This window comes from Lepidochelys olivacea (genome assembly GCF_965140295.1).
Source record: "Lepidochelys olivacea isolate rLepOli2 genome assembly, chromosome: 5".
Classification (NCBI taxonomy): Eukaryota; Metazoa; Chordata; order Testudines; family Cheloniidae; genus Lepidochelys; species Lepidochelys olivacea.
This window is the reverse complement of record NC_140415.1, coordinates 71,231,781-71,238,945: the sequence shown is the minus strand read 5'-3', so window position 1 is coordinate 71,238,945 and position 7,165 is coordinate 71,231,781.

Genomic DNA, 7,165 nt, shown 5'->3' with positions numbered 1-7,165 from the left:
AAAGATTGGCACTACATTAGCCTTTTTCCAGTCATCCGGGACTTCCCCCGTTCGCCACGAGTTTTCAAAGATAATGGCCAATGGCTCTGCAATCACAGCCGCCAATTCCTTCAGCACTCTCGGATGCAACTCGTCCGGCCCCATGGACTTGTGCACGTCCAGCTTTTCTAAATAGTCCCTAACCACCTCTTTCTCCACAGAGGGCTGGCCATCTATTCCCCATGTTGTGATGCCCAGCGCAGCAGTCTGGGAGCTGACCTTGTTCGTGAAGACAGAGGCAAAAAAAGCATTGAGTACATTAGCTTTTTCCACATCCTCTGTCACTAGGTTGCCTCCCTCATTCATTAAGGGGCCTACACTTTCCTTGGCTTTCTTCTTGTTGCCAACATACCTGAAGAAACCCTTCTTGTTACTCTTAACATCTCTCGCTAGCTGCAGCTCCAGGTGCGATTTGGCCCTCCTGATTTCATTCCTACATGCCCGAGCAATATTTTTATACTCTTCCCTGGTCATATGTCCAACCTTCCACTTCTTGTAAGCTTCTTTTTTATGTTTAAGATCTGCTAGGATTTCACCGTTAAGCCACGCTGGTCGCCTGCCATATTTACTATTCTTTCGACACAATTTACTATTCTTTTGACACACCTTGATTATCATACACATTGTAAGGAGAGTGATCACTTTAGATAAGCTATTACCAGCAGGAGAGTGGGGGGGGGGAGAGAAAACCTTTTGTCGTGGTAAACACCCATTTTTTCATGCTTTGTGTGTATAAAAAGATCTTGTGTACTTTCCACAGTATGCATCCGATGAAGTGAGCTGTAGCTCACGAAAGCTTATGCTCAAATAAATTGGTTAGTCTCTAAGGGGCCACAAGTACTCCTTTTCTTTTTGTAAATAGAACAAAGAAGCCATGTTTCTGTTGTGTTAGTTTCTTCTGTAGGGAGATGTTCTTCCCACACATCCAGCCTTGAGTTTATGAAAGGTTCATGCATGTCAGTATAAAATATGGCCTCCTCCTACCTCCCTTTCCCAGGGACCAATGCCTGCCTTAAAACACAAATAAGCAACTTGAAAGAATCTTTATTGCCATATACTTTCACTGTTTCTTTGCTTTTACCCCTAGATATGTATCTGTTGGACAATCGGAGCTACTTCATGCCTATGGACCCCAAATCAGAATTCAACATATATTTTATACTAATACATTTATTAAAGTACTATTAAATGCTAAATGTTAATTTGTGAACCTGAGACCATGGGCGGAGACATTATGTAACCTTTTGACCATTGGCTACTGTGCTATCATGTCTTGCAGCTGAACCTATCCGGGGGTGTGGGACTGCCTATCCCGTCACTTTCCCCCGCCCATAAAAAAATCCATATATTCCATTGTAATCAATTGATTGACAGTGTCTCTGAGCCTAATAAGCAAGGGAACACTCCGTCAGCGCTGTACGTAATAAACTCCTGTGCTTGACGTCTACACGGTGTGAATTTATGTCCTTCAACCACTATTCCTTCCACTCCTCCCATTTCAAGCCCTGCCTGAAACTTCTTTCTGGCCAGATAGGATTGTACTGTCAATACATTGTTCCCTGTGGGATCCTGAAAAAAATCCTTCCTATTCATCCTATGGCACTGCTATACTTCTCTAGACATTGCACTCTAGCTGCTTGTTAAGGTAGAAAATGCCTGCTGCAGTGTCTAGCGTATGCTATGCAAGTAAAGCAAGCTAGGTCTTCAGGTAAGAGTTGCCTCAAAATATTGGTCTTTTCCCTAAAGCCACTTATGGTTCAGAACAATTCAGGTCAGGAGACTCTGTAAAAGCCTCCCTTTCCTTTTTGTAAAGTGACGCACACTGTTCCTGTCCTCAGATGCCCCAGGAACCTCTAAGACTCTCCACTGAGTGGCAACTTGGGTATGTAAATAAACACACAAAGACCAATACAGTCACACTGTTATATAGTGTGCTTCTCTACCTTTAGCCCTTTCCCTCAGGGCCAGGGAAGAGCGGTGGTCTTCCTTCCTATAGATCGCTACACTCACAGAGCTCAGCAAGCCCTAGTTACTCCTTCTCCCCCAGTACCATCTTTCTGTATCCTTAATAAGGACAACCTGGGGAATTACAGACCAGTCAGCTTAACTTCAGTACCAGGAAAGATAATGGAGTAAATAATTAAGCAATCCATTTGCAATCACCTAGGAGATAATAAGATGATAAGTAACAGTCAGCATGGATTTGCCAAGAACAAATCATGTCAAACCAGCCTAACAGCTTTCTTTGACAAGGTAACAAGCCTTGTGAATAGGGGGAAGTAGTAGATGTGGTCTATCTTGACTTTAGTAAGGCTTTTGATACTGTCTTATATGACCCTCTCATAAACAAACAAGGAAAATACAACCTAGATGGAGCTACTATAAGATAGGTGCAGAACTGGTTAGAAAACCATTGCCAGAGAGTAGTTATCAATGTTTCACAGTCAAGCTAGGAGGGCAAATTGAGTGGGGTCACACAAGGATCAGTTATGGGTCCAATTCTGTTCAATATCTTCATCAATGATTTAGATAATCGCATAGAGCAGCGGTTCCCAAACTTGTTCTGCCACTTGTGCGGGGAAAGCCCCTGGCGGGCTGGGCCAGTTTGTTTATCTGCCGCATCCGCAGATTCAGCCGATCACGGCTCCCTGTGGCTGCGGTTCACTGCTCCAGGCCAACGGGAGCTGCTGGAAGTGGCATGGGCTAAGGGACGTACTGGCCGCCACTTCCAGCAGCTCCCACTGGCTTGGAGCAGCGAACCGTGGCCATGGGGAGCAGCGATCGGCCAAACCTGCGGACGCGGCAGGTAAACAAACCGGCCCAGCCCACCAGGGGTTCTCCCTGCACAAGCAGCAGATCAAGTCTGGGAACCACTGGCATGGAGAGTCCACTTATAAAGTTTGTGGATGATACCAAGCTGGGAGGGGTTGCAAGTGCTTTGGAGGATAGGATTAAAATTCAAAATGATCTGGACAAACTGGAGAAATGGTCTGAAGTTAATAGGATGAAATTCAATAAGGACAAATGCAAATTATGGCACTTAGGAAAGAACAATTATTTGCACACATACAAAATAGGAAATGACTAATTAGGTAGGAGTACTGCAGAAGGGGATCTGGGGGTCATAGTGGATCACAAGATAAATATGAGTCAACCGTGTAACACTGTTGCAAAAAAAGCAAACATCATTCTGGGATGTATTAACAGGCGTATCGTAAGCAAGACAAGAAGTAATTCTTCCTCTCTACTCCTTGCTGATTAGCCTTCAACTGGAATATTGGTGCCATCACAATCCACAAAACCCTTTGGAGGCCTAACCTCACTTGATGCTTAAATATCCACTGTAAAAGTTCCTGCTTCTAAGCATGGGCAGAAAGACTCATTCTAGGTGCCTGATGCTTGTCTCACACCTAGCCCCAGTGCAATCCACAAACCAAGGGAAGATAGATGGAGGAATGCCTGTAGGTCCCAATCCAGTAGGTTTCCTCAGAACCTATCTAGCCCCACATAAAATGGCCAGCTGAGAAGAGGAAACAAGTTGCCTCAATCATAACCTTTAGTCCAGTGGTCAGAGAACTCACCTGGGATGTGGGAGACAGATATTCAATCCCCCCTGTGCCTGATGAGGAGATGAGATTTGAAAAGGGATCTCCCACCTCTCAGAGGAACGCCTGACCACACCCTCTGGCCCAATTAATAATATTCAGTTATTAAATTAAAGTGAAAGAGCTTCAACAAAATCAATTGTGAGACCCCCCTCCCCCTCCCCCCCACATGAGCTCAGTGGTTAAGATACTTTCCTGAGAGGTTGGGAACCACAGTTCAAATCCCTTTCATCACCCTTGCTATTTTTACTTATAATCTGCAAGGCTTGCTACGCATACCGAGCACACACATAACAGTCTGAACTTTTCGTCTTTCATGCTGTTTAAGATGTAAATCTGTATCAGCTTAATTACTTCTAAAGCTGCCTGACAAGCAGTTGATGGACAAGTCCACCTTAATGGGAAAAAGTTTTATTTGAAATGAATGAACATATGGTGCAGGGAACGGGTAGGGAGAGATTGGGCTATATGTACTTGGAAGAGCGGGAGAAGACTGTAATTTCACAAAATCATCACAGCTAAGTAGGATGACCTGAGAGAAGAAAGAGGCAGCAGTAACATTCCGCACACACACACCCCTCACATTTTTAAATCAAAAACCCTTTTCCCCAGGCCTGGAAGAAAAGCTGCATATGCAGGAACAGAAGTGGGTACCTGGGGAAAAGTTGTCAGGGAGCAATGTGACTCAGCCAGCTCTGAGTCTCAAACCCAGCAATTCATTACACAGTTGTTGACAGGGTTGTTTCACAATCAGACCCAAGCATCTTTCCATCTGAATATATTACACAGACCAGAGTCTTTCTTTACCAGCCAGACATGACAACACTCTCCCCTTCAGGTGAGAAAACCAAGGCAAGGGGTGGAAATCTTCCTGAAGCATTCCCTTTTCCTCTAGACATTAAAACACCACATTTTCTTGTCCAAAGAAAAAGTTAATCAGGTTTCGCTATGCCATTAAATAAAAATAAGCCATCTCTTTTTCTAGGAGGCTTCATAAACCATGTAGTCCTTTGCTGAAACCCACAGAAGGTTCCTGGTCTCCCTCATGGAATAAAGCCCAGTCTGCTGTTTCCTCCTCACTAATCCCTGCTCTGTAATGAACCCCAGGTGGAGATCCCATCCTCCACGACTAGCAGCTTAGGTGATCTCTCTCCAGTAAGATGGATTCTCTTTCCTGTTCCTCGTGCTGATTTATCTTAGTTAGCCAGCAACAAAATACCACCAAGCCCCTATATTATATATCTTACATTCATAAAATTAATACAGGTAACCCCCACATTCTTCACACTAAGAACAGATTTAGTTGAAAATCCCAAGAAAATGCAATCTCTACTGAAACATCATATGATGAAAATTTGGGGAAAATATACTGTAGTCTTCATACAGAACAGAGAGTCTGAATCCCTCCTTTAAGTGAAAAACAAAGCCTAATCTTAATATATATAGCCATGATTGCATGAAAAAATGTATTGCCAAGGAAAAGTAGTAGGTTATGTGTGCACAACTGAAAGTACAAATTAGGAATGCACATTTCTGTATGCACAGTTGCACACTTAACTTTTTGAAAATCTGGACCTTTCATTTAATTAGCATGGTAGTTGGTAACTAGGTTCTTGAACAGAGCAAACAGTGGGTCTTATTGCTCTATGAGTTACTCAGGCTAGTGGTTTTCCAGTAGAAACCAAGAGAGAAGCTGAAGGATTACAATGCAGTCTGCTCTAATTTCCAGTAGGGTTAGTATAGGAACCCTTTATATCATTTGTCAAGGCTGATTCCCCACTCTGGCACTTCGAGTGCAGAAGGTGGGGAGCCGCAAAGACTCTAAAAATTAATACTTGCCACTCCAGGCTCATATAAAACTCCTAAGGTTACAGCTTTTCTCTGACCTCGGATGGGTAGATGCTGCCAGCACCCAAGTGAAAAATCCCTTTGAGAACTCAGGAAGGTGCACTTGGGAATTCCTTCCTGTGGGGTACTCTCAAGCCCTTTCACCCCCCTCCCCGAGAAGAGCTGAGAAGAAAAAAAAAAGGAAATCAGCTGTTGCCACCAGCTAAACAACCAACCTGTGCACAAACCTCTTAAAACACAAAAATCCAATTCTGTTCTTTAAAAAGGTACATTTTATTAATAAAAAAGAAGAAGAAAATACATCTGGAAACATAGACTTTTGCTAAATTAAAAAAAAAACACTACAAGGCTTAACCCTCAAGAATAGCTCTCGAGGTTCGGTTTAAAGGTTACAAGCAAAACAAAAGCATCTTGGGTTAGCACAGAGAAATCCACAAGCCATAAAGAAATAAAAGAGATAAACCTAATCACGTCTTCTTAGACATTCCCTAATCTACTTACAAATATGGGGTTTCAAATGAGTAGTTTCTAGGTATGATACCGATGATTTTTTCATACCTGACCCAAGCATCTCACAGCATAATTCTGCCCTGTCCCCTCTCTCTGGGAGAACAGTCACAGACAGACAAAAGGGGAGTCTTGTTTCAATTTTAAAAAGTTCTAGCCTTCCCATTGGCTCTTTTGGCCAGGTGCCCACTCACTTCCTTTTACCTATGCATAGCAGTGAGACTTTTTAACCCTTTACAGGTAGAGCACTTAGAGAACAGCTACTAAGAGGGATTTTATAGCTACTGGCTGGCTGGGCATCCACAACAGGGAGCTACCCTCCACCCTCCTTCATTTATCACATCATTTCTAAAAGACTTGAAATAAACATTGGACTTTGACTTCTGTATTGTTATGTTCTGGTACGATCTCTCAGTGTGTCAAAACAAGCAATCATCATTCAGGACTTGTACAAATAATTTTCATTATTTGTTCCTTGCCCAAAAGGCTAGTTATCATTGAAGGCATAGATGCTAGAACTGGGGGTGCAGCCGCACCACTTGGCTTGAAGTGGTTTACATCATATACAGGGTTTACAGTTTGGTTCAGTGGCTCTCAGCACCCCTACTATAAAAATTATTCCAGCACCCCTGTTTTCAAAATATGTTTAGACTGCTGGTATATATAATATTTCTATAGTCTCCAGGTAACATTTGACCCGCTCTAGTCACTGGATTCCCTTTACTATACTGTCAAGAAGCAGTAACATGTTTTTATTGTTCTTCCTTATCTAAATTCAAACAATCAACAGAATATTAAAGAGCATTTTATAAATCCTAATGGGAGCTGAAATGTTTTGAACACTGTTCAGTACATTGTTCAACTGAAAACAGTTTATTCTTGGATTTAAACATTATTTTTAGTGCTCAACACTCAAAAACACAGCTGCATTGTACTAGAGAATAATGGAGAAAAATATGAAGCAGAGTATAAACAGACAGAAAATGACCACTTAACTTCCAGGACCAAGTTTCTAGGAAGTAGAGGGCCAGACTTGTGCATCCAAAAATGCATGTATGTCTTCAGTGCACATAATTACTGTGATTGCACGCACAATTCCTGCATTTATGCAAGTGGCAAGACAAGACTCTGGAAAAATCACACCCTTTGTTCTTCCACATAGCCCA